The following is a 15141-nucleotide window of genomic DNA, read 5'->3' on the forward strand; positions in this document are numbered from 1 at the left end:
GCCTCTGACTAGCCCATAACACATAAATTTTGTTAAATATTTAAACACTCACCTTTGTGTTTTCTCCCATGCTGTCAACTTGTGCTTGGGAAGAGCCCCCCATAACCATCTGCAAAGTCACCTCATCTTCTTTCAAAGTCCTCCTTACAACTCTCCTTTGCTGTGATGCCTACAAAAAACTTGACAACAGTTAAGCTGTGGTCTCAGTACGCAAGCTGCCTATCCTAGTGACCAATGGTGTCTCATTGTTTCCTTGTACTCTCCCCTTTTTCCTTGTCTTGTACTTAAATTGTAAGCTCTTTGGAGTAGGGACCGTCTTTTTGTTCTATTTGTACAGCGCCTAACACAGTGGGGTACTGGTCCAAGACGAGGGCTCCTAGGTGCTACGGTAATAGCAAACAGTCACTTATACAATGCGTCTAGAATGCTGTGCAAACGTTAATCTTATGAGGCACAGTGGAAAAAGAAATTTTTTTAAAAAATACCTTTATGTAAATTGTTTTGATAAATTGATTGTACAGGGTGCTTTGTAAAACAAATTATTTCTACAAATGGACATCTGTGAACACTATATAAAAATATAATTTTTGTAAACATACCGAAATTGTCATGTTGATAATTTGCACCCAGTTTCTCATATCAGATACTCATTGGTATTTTGTGAACGATTAGCTCAACTTTTTTTGTACCCAACAACAGAATTTACAGCATTCAGAATTTACAGCAACTTGTCTATATGAGCGTGGTGGTTTTAAAACATTGGAGTACGTTCTGTTGTAATGGCTTATTAAAAATTGCTGCTTTTATTTTCATGGATTCTTAGGCCAGAAGGGACCACTGTGATCATCCGTTCTGATCTTTTATATAACACAAGTCACAGAACCTCCCAGAAATAATTTCTAGAGCAGATCTTTTAGAGAAATCTTGACTTAAACATTTAAAAATATTATGTACAACAGTAAGAATCCCCCACTTATGCATCATCAGCATAGTTTGAACCCCAAACCTTCATCATTGTAGCACAGCCTGCTATCGCTTGAGCTAAAAGGACATAACTCTTAGGTACAGAGCTTCCAATTTAATCAGGGCTTTAGTCACAAAAAAGCCATAACACCTAGGTTTATAGCTGATAAGATTAATATCTGCATAACATCATTGCTGCCATCAAAAAATTGACATACAAGTAAAATGTAGACTACTCACTAACAGTTTTTGTGCTAATACTCACCCTGTGAGCGGTGATTGGCACCTGTGTAAAGTAGTGAAGGAAAATGACACTAGCCCACTATCCAGGCCTTGCTGTGTATTCAGTCTTAAACTGTCACTAGCCTCTTGCTCTGGTAGTACGTTTTTGGGATCATTCTAAGTCCAATATCTCATAAACTGTCAGGGATAGGAATGCATGCCGTATACCTTGCAAAGGCTGGGGATATCAAATCTGTTTTCCAATGCTACATAACGCAACACAGATCATGAGAGAGAGGATCTTGAAATTGCATTATTCTGATTACTATCTTGCATCCCTCCTTCAGATCAGAGATGGCTGTTCCAGCTGCTATCTTGAGGAAACGCAACTTGAGCATTGATCTCTTACTCTAGTCATTCTGGAAATACTGGGTGCTAACATTGACAGATTTGAAGGGAGAGGAGCAAGATGATGATCAGAGTCATATGGCTTTTAAGTTTAGCTCTTCTGATGATGTGCAAGGGTCTGGATAGGTGCTTTTTATAGCCAATAAACTCTTCCAAGAACAGGTGTGGGGCCACTGATTAGAGAAATCGTTTTAATATTAATACCTAGGTGGAAATTAAATGACTTGTGGTGACTATGTATTTTGATTTTAAATGTTACACAGGGAAGCCTTGCGATACGGACATTGGTAGAATAGCAATATAGCTTTGCGTGTAACTAAAATGTTCAGTGCTGTCAGGGCTTTGAAATGTAGTGAATAAAAATATTCAAATACCGCTTTTTTATAAAGCAGAAATTGTTTATTTTGTAAGTGCTCTCCACGCTTCACTCTGAATAAAGATGTGTATTCCCAGGCTTGATCAAAATCTTAAAATAAATATATATATATATATTATAATTGACTAATCAAATTAGGTTGAAAATGGAAAAAAACGAAGGAGCAACACTAAAAAGAGAAAACCAGAGCTTGATGGAATTGTGTGATAATTTTGAGAAAACAAAGCAGAAAATTTCGCATGATCTTCAAGTAAAAGAATCACAAGTTAATTATCAAGCGGGACAACTAACTTCAAGCAAGAAACAAATTGAAAGACTAGAACAGGAACTTAAAAGGTGAGACCAAACTGTTCTGCTTTAACTGAAGTGTGGCTGTTATCCCATTTAAGTATTATTTTGCTTAGACATGTAAATGACTGTCAAATTACTGTCTTTGTCCACTTTATCTTACTTTAACTGTACTCCATATTTAAATAGAAGTTTGAGTTTGTGGCCAAAATTTTCAAACCTGGGTGCCTAAAACAAGGTTCCTGAGTCCCACGTTGTTATACTTATAAGAAGCACAAGAGATCTTTATAGGGAAGAAGGCAGCACGCCGCATTTATTGAGAATACAACAGTTAGCATATGCTTTTCAATCTCTCTCACCAGGGCCGGCTCTGGCTTTCTGGCCACCCCAAGCAAAAAAAACCCAAACAAATACCTGCGGCGCGGCCGGAGCCAGGGTGCAGGGGGACTCCTGCCCCGGCTAGTGGGGGCAAGGGGAGGGAGCGGGGGGGGGAGAGAGAGAGAAGGGGGGCGGCCAGGGCTTCAGCGGGGCGCTGCCTCGCGGCCCCTCCCGCCATGCCCCCTGCGGGCTGCCCTGCCGGGCTTGCTGCAGGGTGCTCCCGTCCTCTGCGCCGCCGCCCCCTACAGGGCGGCCGGAGCGGAACAAACAAACAAACAAAAAAAGCGGCCGTGCCGCCCTAGGATTGGGCCGAATGCCGCCTCCTACAAGCTGCCGCCCCAAGCACCAGCTTGCTCGACTGGTGCCTGGAGCCAGCCCTGTCTCTCACACACACACATACCATGCACACAGTCCTGCCAGTTGATGTTTATAGTTATCAGTCCAGAGTCTGGATCAATCTAGTGGCCAGCCAGATTGGTCGCAGAGGGGAGCAGGGCTCTGTCGGTCGCGATCCAATGCTCCGGGAGTGTGGCAAGACGAACCCCCAAAGTCTTATGGCCAAGCACCTTATAGTCCTTTTTCTTTGTTGAAGTCTATGGATTTTGCTGTGTCAGTTTGTGACCGGGTTACTTCTTAATTGGTGTATCTTTTCATGTAAACATTCCAATACACCTCCAAGAGGGTCATCCTGTCCTGGTTCCGATTTAATCAGTTGTCCTTAGGGGTGCCAGCCTTCACCTCAGGGTTGTCAATTTGCCCTTCCTCAATCATGGATACATGTTGATGGTTCTTTGGCATCAACAAATCTCGATAAGTGTCTTCGCTCCTCCTTTCTTGACCATCTGCTTAACAATGGCCTTCCCACCTTATCTTTTCCTAATGCGTACATTCCTTACTCACACAAACAGATTGGGAATACAAACAGTAGTATTTTATATCGAGCAAAAAGGCATTGCAAATTAAACCTTGCTAAGGTTTACAATCAATAACCAAGACAATTTACATTGAGACCCAGGCCTTCAATGGTCCTCTAATCTACTTAACATAGACACAATACAGAATCCTGTCTCTAAGGCCTGGTCCACACTACCCCCCCACTTCGGACTAAGGTACGCAAATTCAGCTACGTTAATAACGTAGCTGAATTCGAAGTACCTTAGTCCGAACTTACCGCGGGTCCAGACGCTGCAGGCAGGCTCCCCCGTCGATGCCGCGTACTCCTCTCGCTGAGCTGGAGTACCGGCGTCGACGGCGAGCACTTCCGGGATCGATCCGGGATCGATTGCCTGCCGTCGGACCCGGAGGTAAGTGTAGACGTACCCTTACTAACTAAATCTTAAAACAAAGAGCTAAAGAGGGCCCAATCTGTAATGCATATGGGAAAACAGAATCTCATAGTCCCAGAGGATCATTTCTTTCTGCTATTCAAAAAGGGTGGCTAGCAGGATGAAATCAAATCACACATTAATTCTTATAGTGCTATATAAAATCCTGCTCCTACAACGTTTAAGCTTCTAAATAAAGTTTTTTGATTATCTGATGTGATGCACACCTGAAACTCCCACTAAGCCCAGTGGAATTCATAGATACTCAGCTCATTTGAATATTTGGCCCTTTCTTTGTTGGGCAAAAAAGTTGTGTTTCAAACCTGTTAGCTTAACAGGATTGAAAAAAATATATACTTTTTGCCTGTCAAGATAAGGCCTTTTATGTAAGGCCCTTGCTTACACTGAAATTTTGCCAAGACAACTTTCCTTTTTTTTTTTTTTTATAGCACAGCTTGATGTGTGTCCACATTTAATTTTCTACTCCAACAAAGCCTTCTGTTTTTTACGGCATTAATTATTTCTCTTTTCAGAGTGACAAGTCCGCTGCCAGTATAGTTGTCATGGATGCACATGTACCTGTACCAGTATAAGCAGTCCCTAGCTGCAATCCCACAATGCAACTTTCCCTTCCAGAGTTACTGTCTGGTAGCACTCTTGAAGTCCACTGTCCAGGATGCAGCGACCTGGAAGTTGTCCATACCTCACTTTTATATGCCAGCGTGTTTCTTCACAGCGACATCTGTTCCTGTTCCCTGCTACATTTTCACTGAATGTAGGTTCCTAGCACTGTCTCATGCTGCTGTCTATTCCAAGAGAGGGGTGCTCAGTTTCCTTGCACTGTGGGGGAAGGAGCATGTGCAGGCACAGCCACAGCACTCCTGATGGAACAAGAATATTTACAGCAATTTGCTGAAGACTGTGGCAAACTCAGCCTCTTCAGAGAGGGGTTTCACTGCCACACAAAGGAAAAGCAGCTGAGGCAGTGGTACCAGAAGGTGAAGAAAAGAGAAATTTTGGAGCCACCTGCATGACCTCTCTCATAGTGAGCTGGGTGCTATATTCTGGAAGGATCTTACCTCCTCCCTTTAACTCTGTAGATACTCTGTGTGTTCTGGTGAGGAGAAAGAAATCCCTCCCTGGAGCAATGGATGAGCAAGAGGTATCTGGCCCTGACCAGGAAGGGGACAACAAGGAGGGATACAGCAAGGCGGGTGACAGCCAGGGGCTATTTCATACCTAGCCATGACATGCACCAATATGTTTCCTCCTTAGGTGAAGGGAGATTATGGTAGGTGAGAATGATTATCGCATTAAATAAACTACTGAAAACGATTTTTACTGGGAAGGTTCTAACTGCATCAATAGCAGAGGCCGAGAACGGAAGCAAGTAAACACACGTCAGTTGGCACTCCATCAGTTGGTGTCTTGCGGTACTTTGAGGTACAGACAGAGCAGCCTGTTAATTTTTACACACAAAGCTTTCTGGTTTGTGGGCACAATTTCACAGAACTTTTTTTCAGTGAGTAGTATGTAAGACTTGCCCAAACATTATGTTGAAGATACGCTTTGGCCAGCCCACCGTGATATGGCACATCCCCGTGCCACTTTGCCAGGACCTCTGAGGGGGATCATTGCAGAAAACAGCATGACTGCATACTTCCATGGGCAGACTAAGGCCTCTTAAACAGCTCTTTCTTTGTCTCTTTGGGATCATCAAGGAGCATGACTTCCTGAAATAAGTGCAGTTGTCTTTATGAAATACTATCCTTTTTCTATATCAGAATGAACCCCATCCCCTCCCCAAGGCATTGGGTTAAGAAATCCTGATCTACTCTTCATGTAAGGTCTAGCACTCATTATGCCTTAGTAATTTGGAGGCAATCCACATAGTTATGCTGTACAGGGTGGGAAAATCTGAGTAGCTGCAACAGTTATGTCAGGGAAGGCTGCCTCCCTTCCTCTCCACCTAACAGTTCTGTGTTTATCACTAACCTTGATAGTGGGGCTCTCCTCAAGATTCTCCCTAACACCTCCACAGCTGTCTGGTCACTGTCAGAGCCAAGAGGAAGCGCACAGAGAAGGACATGCTCTGTGAGGTTATGCAGGTCTAAAAGTGAAATGCAAGGGCAATGAGGCAGGGGTGTGAACAGCTGCTGAAGGGGTAGAGGGAGGACAAAAATCAAAAATAAATGCTGCTGCTGCTGACCCAGCTGCTCAAATGAATTGTTGATCAATTATTGATTAAGAATCTCACTGCATTAGTTCACCCACTCCAAAGCATGGATAAATATGGGGTGTTGGCAGGGATATAGACACCTCATCCCCTTGTGTCAGTTCCTGGTGTATTCTACTCCCATGGACAACATGTCTGGGAACAAAGAACTTTGATTACACGTACAGTCATCTGTGATGCACTGACATCCAGTCTGCATGTTGTATTTGTACCTAGTCAAGTTATATAGCTAGTAAAGTCAATTATAAGTTATCTTTCTTTTTTTTTTTTGTATGTCTAGCATGCCGTGGTGGTAATAACGTACATACTTGAAAGTTGGTGCAACTTTATTGTGACTTTTTGGTATTGCAGTGCTAGAAAGTAATATAACCAGAAAGGCTTCCATACCTCTTAAAAAGAAAGAAAGAAAAAAAAAAGTCAATGCATGTATATTACAGAAGTGCTAGCCTTTATTGAGTCTAAAAATACACCACCTGTACTATGCTGATGGTCATAGAAACTACTGTCAATTAGTCCGGTCATTTTCCATACTTCAATAACAAATTCCTTAAAAGTAATGTATATCACAAAAAACACACCTGTTCTATTAATAGTTTCATAGAAACAGGATTAGGCCATTTCCTACTGTCGAAGTAAGCTTTTAAGGCTTCCGTTACCTGAACTGTGTTAGCAATGCAACTGTTAGCTAGCCTATTTTAGATCCAGCCCGTCCACCTCACTCATCCACCCTGGCAATAGGGTCTCTCAGATAGTGCTGCATGCTGTGCATTGCATAAGAACTGAGAATGTTTTACTTGTTGATATGGAGCTTTGGCATGAGACCCCTCCACCTATCCTGTTGTCTTCCAACTCTGCCCACTTCACATTCCTTCTTCAGCTGCACAGGTGAGAGTCAAATCTTTCCTTGCTTCTGTCTAGCTTGCTAGTTGATGGTTTCTTAAGCCAGAGAATTAAGGGTAGGCAGTTTCCATAAACTATGATCGGCACAGAAATGTCATTAATTCCAGTTGGATGGAGCGGGGAGTCTGCTTTCAATATGTCAAAAAGCACAGTGTTTCTAAAGCCATGGTTGTCCTGAATTTCTCTGAACCAGCCAGTGTTTGTCAGTAACGTGTCCCTTCTGACCTACCAAGGCCTGCATAAATTTTGAAGGTACCTTTTTTTAATATGCTCAGAAGCTGGGAAGGGGGAGCACAGAATGGGGATGCTTTTTTGTCTTGCATACCTCAATGATGAGTGTCCTTACCATTGATCTTTTTTTGTAACACCAAATTGATTACCCCACTAATTGATAGCAAACTGGTGTTGTAAGATTCCATAGGGCAATCACCACTTGTTTCCCCTCTCTAAGGGCAGCTCTCGCCTTGCTGTTTCTGTGCTGGGGGAGTGGGGTGAGCTGAGCATGCAACTCTAGAAATGAACTTCTGCGTCTAAAAGTTCTAGAACCACTGATTGTCCCACCACTCATTAGACAGGCTCAAAACTCCCACTCCACCAAATGTGGTTGTTCCATGAATAGCCTCTGCATTTATTTTCCAGTTAGACTCAGTTGAGTCTTTGAATGCTGAGTCTTTGGGAATATAACACTAGAATGCCTATCCAGAGTGCAGCATGTTTTTGCCAATACAATTGAATGCTATGTAGACATCATGCCAGCAGAAGTGGTAGAGTGTAAAATACACTTTACCAAAATAGTTTTGACAGTGTCACCATGACAACAGAATTTTTACCACTGCAACTTTCTAGTGCAACTTTTTAGAGAGACAGGCTTGAAAGTCTTCACCTAACACTCTATATTATATTAATGAGAGTGATAAAGTTAAAGAGTTTGGAGGTTATATGACCCTTAGGGGGATTGTTGTACATATAGCAGTAGCTTCATAAAATGGACTCTTAATAAAACAATTGAATTATGAACATTTGGGGAATCTGCCTATGTACAGTTTACAAATTGTTTGATATTGGAGACCCTGTGTCAGACTGCAAACTCCATTTTGAATGTGGGTCTTTTAGCCTCTGTCTTTTCACCTCCATCTTGGACTAAAATTCCAAGTGGTGGGGGCATGGAGCTATCAGTGATAGGCTGTTAAATTTTGATGATCATTTAAATGGAGCACCCTGGGACAAAGCAAGGGCTACCATCCAGGCTAAACTAGTTTTTCAAAATCTGAATTCTAGGAGTGATGGTAACTAAGCAACAGAATCTGTGGTAAGGTACTTTCATTAGCTGATGAGGCTGATTGGGAGTCACCTGACAAAGAAGGGGGAGATAATAACAGAGGGTTTCTAACGAACCCTGGGGAGGGGGGCAAGGAGAGAAAAGACTACAGATACTCCATGATTCAGGGGAGAAACCATGTGCAGGAGGGCAGAGAGAGAGAGGAAGAATCCTGAACTAGAGGACTCTGACCTAAGTCCGAAGAATGCTCTAAGAGTGGTGAGGAAATTGAGGCAGGGAATTGTGTATAGGGTTTTATTATTTTTTTGTCCAGATCTGTATACTTATTGTGCTTGCCAACAGAGAGTGGTTTTTGGGAACCCTTGCAAAGTCTGTGTGTCTGTGTTCAACTACTACATATCATTGAAGAGGTGAACTGTGTACCCAGAGTGCCCACAATGTTGAAGCTTTGGGAAAAGGGTGTGTTTAAGTCTGCGGGGTCAGTGCTGGCCTGGGTGCTTAAGACAGCTAGGTCGTGTGGTCCTATTTCTGGGAAGTGGAACTAGGAACCTGTGCCCTGGAAGTGTACCAGAGAAGCCAAGGGAAAAGGCAGTTGCTGCAGCCTATTCAGGCCAAGGGTAGTTTAAGAGCACAAATCAAGCATATTGGGACCCAAACACAGCAGTCTTGTGAATGTCCAGCAGAGGGAGCTTTCTCAGAGCTGTGACTGGATAATCCTTGTAATTGCTGTTCATCCATGTGTCCTTTTTGTGTATAATTCCTTTCGTTTTCAGTCTTCTGAAATATTAAACCTTGAGTGTATATATAAAATATAAACAAATTGTCTCTGTCATATAAGAACAAATTTAAACAACAACCCAATATCACTAGAAGTGAAAGTACAGATTCCAATATTTAGTTGAAGGTGTCGTATTGTCATCAGGAATCCTATTTTTAGTGATATATCTTTATTATGCCTAATTTTATATTTCTTGAGGAACCCAAATTGCCATTCAATGTGCATTTGGGGCTCTTAAAAATGTATGATTGGGCCCTATTTGTTTCTGTAACTAATTAATTGCACTTCTAATTCTCTTTTAAACAGGTACAAATCTGAACTTGAAAGAAGTTAGCAAACATTGATTACAGGAGACTTATCATTCAGGAGTACACCACAGAAGAATTTTGCTGCTCCTTTAACACCAAATCAAAATCACAATGGTAACCCCCACCCCCCGTGTCTAGTATGCAATTGAATAAAATGTAAATTCCTTTGAAAGTACATGTCACTCCAGAAAGCATAAAAGAAAACAAAAGGTGAACGAAGAAAACAGCTGACCATGTGTTTGGCTTATAATCTGCTAATGTCTATAATTTTCCAGTATTTGAAAATTAATTCCCATGAGTGAATATGTAGGAATTTAAGTGAGCATGCTTTATGAGTCCGAGAATATGCTTTGTCTTGATTCAGGGGAGGTACAAATGCAGATACTAATATGGACATAACATATGTACATCCTAACTAATTATGTTCTATAACAAAATATTCAGGTGAAGTTTTCATTAAAAACAATTGAAATTCAGTTTTGCTGGCTGGCGAATCGGGGGCTTGAGGGATTTAGTAGTAAGTGCTCAGAGTTCAAAATGCTTACCAGTGACAATGTACCATCGCAAAATTTGCTTGAGTTTAGGGTTGTGAAATTCAGAATCTACAATACAAAACAAAACACACAAATTTCATGGACACTAAAACAAGGTACTGCCATTTGACTTGCATTTGGCTACCTGACTAACTGGAGTTGGAGATCAGTCCTTGTTCTCATTTGAAAGCTGAGATTTCAGATGCTTTCGGAAGATGCAAAGCATTCTGGCTATGGTGTTCCTTGAGAAAGTGGCTGCTACAGTTATGAAGGAAGTGGAGAGAAGCAAGATAGGAATCTGAGTGATGTGACTTTAGGCTGAGTTTTCAAATGTGTGGTGAGTCTCATTAGCAAGAAGTTAGGTGTCCAACTCCCACTGACTTTTCTTTTTAAGCTCCTTTGAATCTCAATGCCTGATTTTTCAGTCATGCTACAAACGAATGTTAATGCCAGGGGAACGGTGGGAAAACATTCTTCATTCAGGCCATATTACAATATACATTTGTACCCCTGGTATTGGTCCCTCAGTCTAGTGGTTGCATTTTCATTGTGGCACTGAGTTCCAGATCTCAGTTTTCAGTCCCTGAACTATTCAGTTTTATTGGTTTTAGAACTCCCTTTGAGTCATTGTCTTAATATATCACTAGAGATTAATGAGGGCTGTTGCTTTTATCACCCTTGTCTAATATTAGACATAAGAAATGGAATAGGAAAGATATTATGTATAAAATGAACCAGATTATTAGCAAATATTCCTTATCAATTTGTAGATTCTAAGTTTGAAGAACTCCAAGAAAAATACAATAAAGAAGTTGAAGAAAGAAAAAAACTGGAGGCAGAGCTGAGAAATATCCAGATTAAAGTATGGGTATAGAGTATTTTAGCATTATAATCTCATTTAATGTGTGAAATGGAGAAAGGTGCAGTTCTTCAAAATTAGCCATATGATTTTTCAGGGAAACTGGTAAAATTAAATTTGCTCACTGTTCATGCCATTGAGATTAAAGTATAGATTTAAGAAGAGTAAGCAGTGGGTATGGTTAATTTCCTGGCAGCATTTCTGAAAAGTTAGTACTAATTAGAATACACAAAAAGGACTTTTTAAACATATTGTTGTCATGTAAATAATCACACAGTATTGGGGCCCTTAGTGCTTTAGTCAAAAACCCCATTCAAATGTTAGATGTATTGGAAAACCAAGTTCTGTAAGTACCAATAGCAGCTTTTTTGTATTTTTAGAACATAAGACTGGCCCTACTGGATCAGACCAATGGTCCATCTAGCCCATTATCCTGGCTTCCGGATGGTGCCAGATGCTTCAGAGGGAATGAACAGAACAGGGCAATTTATTGAGTGATCCATCCCCTGTCATCCAGTCCCGGCTTCTGGCAGTCAGAGGTTTAGGGACAGAAAAATATCGGATATTAGAGCCAAAACATGTTTTTTGAGTCCAGGTATTTTGTAAAAGTAAGTGCAAATAAATGAGTCTCTCTCTTGTGTGTGGAATGATTTGCATGTAGAATTCTTGCTAATGGGATCACCACACATTTGGAGATGAATAGAGCCCATAGTCTAAAATGTAGCTACATTTGTCCACAGAACACAAATGAGGATCAGAACTAATTTACAGTAAGTCTAGAATGAAGTACAAAAATGAATATTATGCATGTCAACAGCTAGCTTTACAAAACTGATCTGATCGTGAGGAATGTGCAGGGAAGGTACCTCAATGTTAATTGATAGGATGCCTCTCTTAAAAAACAAAACAAAAAACGTGCTCTACTAAATATAAGGAACCACAAGTCAAACTTCTTGTCCTTGAGATGCTGGCCAGCTTAGATATATTTGAATTGCAGATAGTACTCTCCCAACGCTCTTCAGCTGCCTGTGATGTTAATCGGCAAAGTATTCCAGTCAGTTGACTGCTGGGGGTATAAAAGCAGACTCGTGTGAATCATATAGTACTTTGTGTTGATGGATGATCTGTGTCGCTGACTCTGTTATCAAAAATTGTAACTGACAGCTTGACCAATTGCCCTATCTTATTTCCACCATACAGTAGTGAATTAATTCTCTTATGAATTGTCAGCTGTGTAAAGGTAGATATGCTTTCCCCCCCTCTTTTAAAATGGAAAATAAATCATTCTCATCCTCAAAGTACTAAGAGTCACAGAGAGATTGCTCGGCATCAGGCTTCTTCATCGGTGTTCTCGTGGCAACAAGAAAAGACACCAAGCTGTCCTTTATCCAGCAGTCAAGAAACCCCTTTAAAGAGAAGTTTTACTTTTCCCATTCTCCATGGGAACAAGAGGCAACTCCTAGCCACCGTGGCTTAAGATCAAAGAAGACAGATTTCAACAACAGTTTCTTTGACAATTGTAATAATTCTTCTGTCATCGAGCAATTAAAAACACAGAACCAAGGTATCTTGCAAGTGTAGTTATGACTTTAAATCTATTTTGTAAATAAGAACATCTTATTTTTTTAAAGATAATTAAAACCCTCTGTGTTTAAGGACTTCACTGAAGACTGTTTTATATATAAAATAGGGGTAAAATACCTACTCAACTTGTAAGATGTTTTGAGATCTCTGGGTAAAAAACACTATGTACATGTTTATTAATTATTTTATTGATTTATAAAGTTTTTCCAGTATGAAAAAATTAACTGAGCTAAGAAACTGACTTGTTTTATTGTGTTTTTGAATTTAATTCTTTGGAAGATCCTGTAGAGTAATCTGTTCTATCAAGAAGTCATTTTTCATGGAGATCCTTGCCTGGTTAAACTAAAACCATAGTAGAATGAGCATGTGGAGCTTCTTCAAATGAGAAGTCTTTCCCCCCACCATCCCCCCTACGGCTACACTAGAGAGCTTAAGCTTAAGCTCTCTAGTGTAGCCACTCTAAGCCGATGCGATAGAGATCTTCCACTGGCTTAATTACTCCGGGCCCCGCAAGCGGTGGTAGCTATGTCTCCTGCCGACACAGTGCTGTCCACACTGACGCTTAATTCTGTGTAAGTTATGTCGCTCAGGTGAGTGACTAATTCACACGACTGAGCAACACAACTTATGTCGACTTAAGCTGTAGTGTAGCCATAGTGTCAGTGCAGCTGTGCAGAATATCCCCTTGGAAGTCTTTGTAAACATTTAATGAACACTATAGGATGAACCTTATCTTCAGCAGATAAGGTGACCGGTGACTTAAGGCCATTTCATGTCTTCTGCTCTGCCACCTGTCTTTGGTCTTCAGGTTTTCTGTCAGTAAATTTTGTTACATTGTTGGAAGTGTTTGGGACAGTGTCTGTATCCTCCATTTTTTTTTTCAGTGAATGGATGGGTCTCCTTTCTTAGATTTCTACTTTAATCCAATTAAGCCAAAATCGTTGGCAAATGGTCTTCGGAAAAGATAATTTTTTAAATGGTAATGCTGTTCTGCAGGATAGTTGTCTCAATTCAAACACTCACCCTTTGCTTACCGTTAGTTTAAATGGGAAGAGTTTTCATTCAAGGCTTAGTTTATATGCACGGTCACATCGTAAAGTTAATTGCAAACCTAAGATGAAGTTTCAGCTTTGGAAGCCTGAAGGTTGTTGTTTTTTGTTTGGTTGGGGGGGGTGGGGGGTTGGGCGGGGGAGGAGGAAGGGGATGGGGCAGGGTGAAGGGTCAATGACTGAAAAAAGGAAAATTCTCAACTGCTATTGGCTGCCATCTGTTTGTTTGCAGATAGAGTACCAGTGGAATAGGTCTTCATAAAAGAATGATCAGATCATTTATTTCACATGCTAATAATCTGAAATTGATGATTACTGTTCTTCATGTGCAAAATTCCATTGAAGTCTGTGGAAAAGAAACTATAGATTCTGAGCCTCCCCAAACACACACAGGTGTATCATGACAAAAGCAGTTTTGATTTTTAGATACGCAGTGTTTTAGTGATGTGAAAAAAAGACCCTATATTATATTTACTAAAGCCCCTTCCAAAAAGGGAGACATGCATTGAATAAGTTAAATGAACACTATTTGGTTAAATTTGGCCCAAAACACAGGTTTGTAATAGTTTTTCTTAAGAAGCAGCTTTTTCAAAACTTAAGACCAAATAGAAATATTTCAATAACGTTTTAGAAAATTCCAGTGGAGGTAGTTCTTATAAACAAAGAGCAGTGATTCTCAAACTTTTGTACTGGTGACCCCTGCCTCTGAGTGTGCCCCCCCCCCGTATAAATTAAAAACACTTTTTAATATATTTAACACCATTATAAATGCTGGAGGCAAAGCAGGGTTTGCGGTGGAGGCTGACAGCTTGTGACCCCCCACATAATAGCCTCAAGACCCCCTGAGGGGTCCCGACCCCCAGTTTGAGAACCCCTGACAAAGAGCCTCTGCAAAATTTGTGGCCTAAACGCTGCGATGTTGTGCCAATGCATAAGAATCAGAAAATGAAGCTAGTAAAAAACAAAGTGAAACTGATCTACAGTCACTATCCAAGCTCAAAAAATAAACCTAAATTGTGCCAACTAGACTTTTAAAGGCCTTTCAATTTTCCTAATTTGATAATAGATGTTTAAAATTTTTTATATTGCTACATATTTAACCTGATAAGCAGTTATTAAGTAGTTATTTTTTTATTTGCATCTTATCAAGTGCATAGAATATGTCTAATTAGAATGTGTAGGCTGCTTTAAAGTACTAATACAGTAAATACCTTTTTAAGTAGAAGGCATCATATTAATCCTTTTTCTTTTAAATTAAGAATTAAGCTTTAGAGTTCAAGAACTGGAACATCTGCTACAAGATCAAGAAAAAGAAAAGAAATTCCATATGAACAAACTTCAAGAAATTCAACTCCAGCTGGAGAAAACAAAATTGGAATGCACAGAAAAAAGATTCTGTTTTGCACAAAATTAGAGATGAATTGAATAGAATGACAGCACAACATGATCAAGGTACTGCCCAGGTACTGTACCATGTTGCACCAGGCCTCTTCTGGCTGCTTTTATAATTATTGTTAGCAGTAGTGTGTGTCAAACATTCAGTCATATTTACAAGATTCAAGATACTTGAATAATGTTTCTTAGAACATCCTGAGGATAATGAATTGAAAGTATGCATTATGTTGGACAACCTTAAGTTCTTAATTAGCTTGCCA

The sequence above is a fragment of the Emys orbicularis genome, chromosome 3 (assembly GCF_028017835.1).
Source record: "Emys orbicularis isolate rEmyOrb1 chromosome 3, rEmyOrb1.hap1, whole genome shotgun sequence".
In the NCBI taxonomy this organism is placed as follows: Eukaryota; Metazoa; Chordata; order Testudines; family Emydidae; genus Emys; species Emys orbicularis.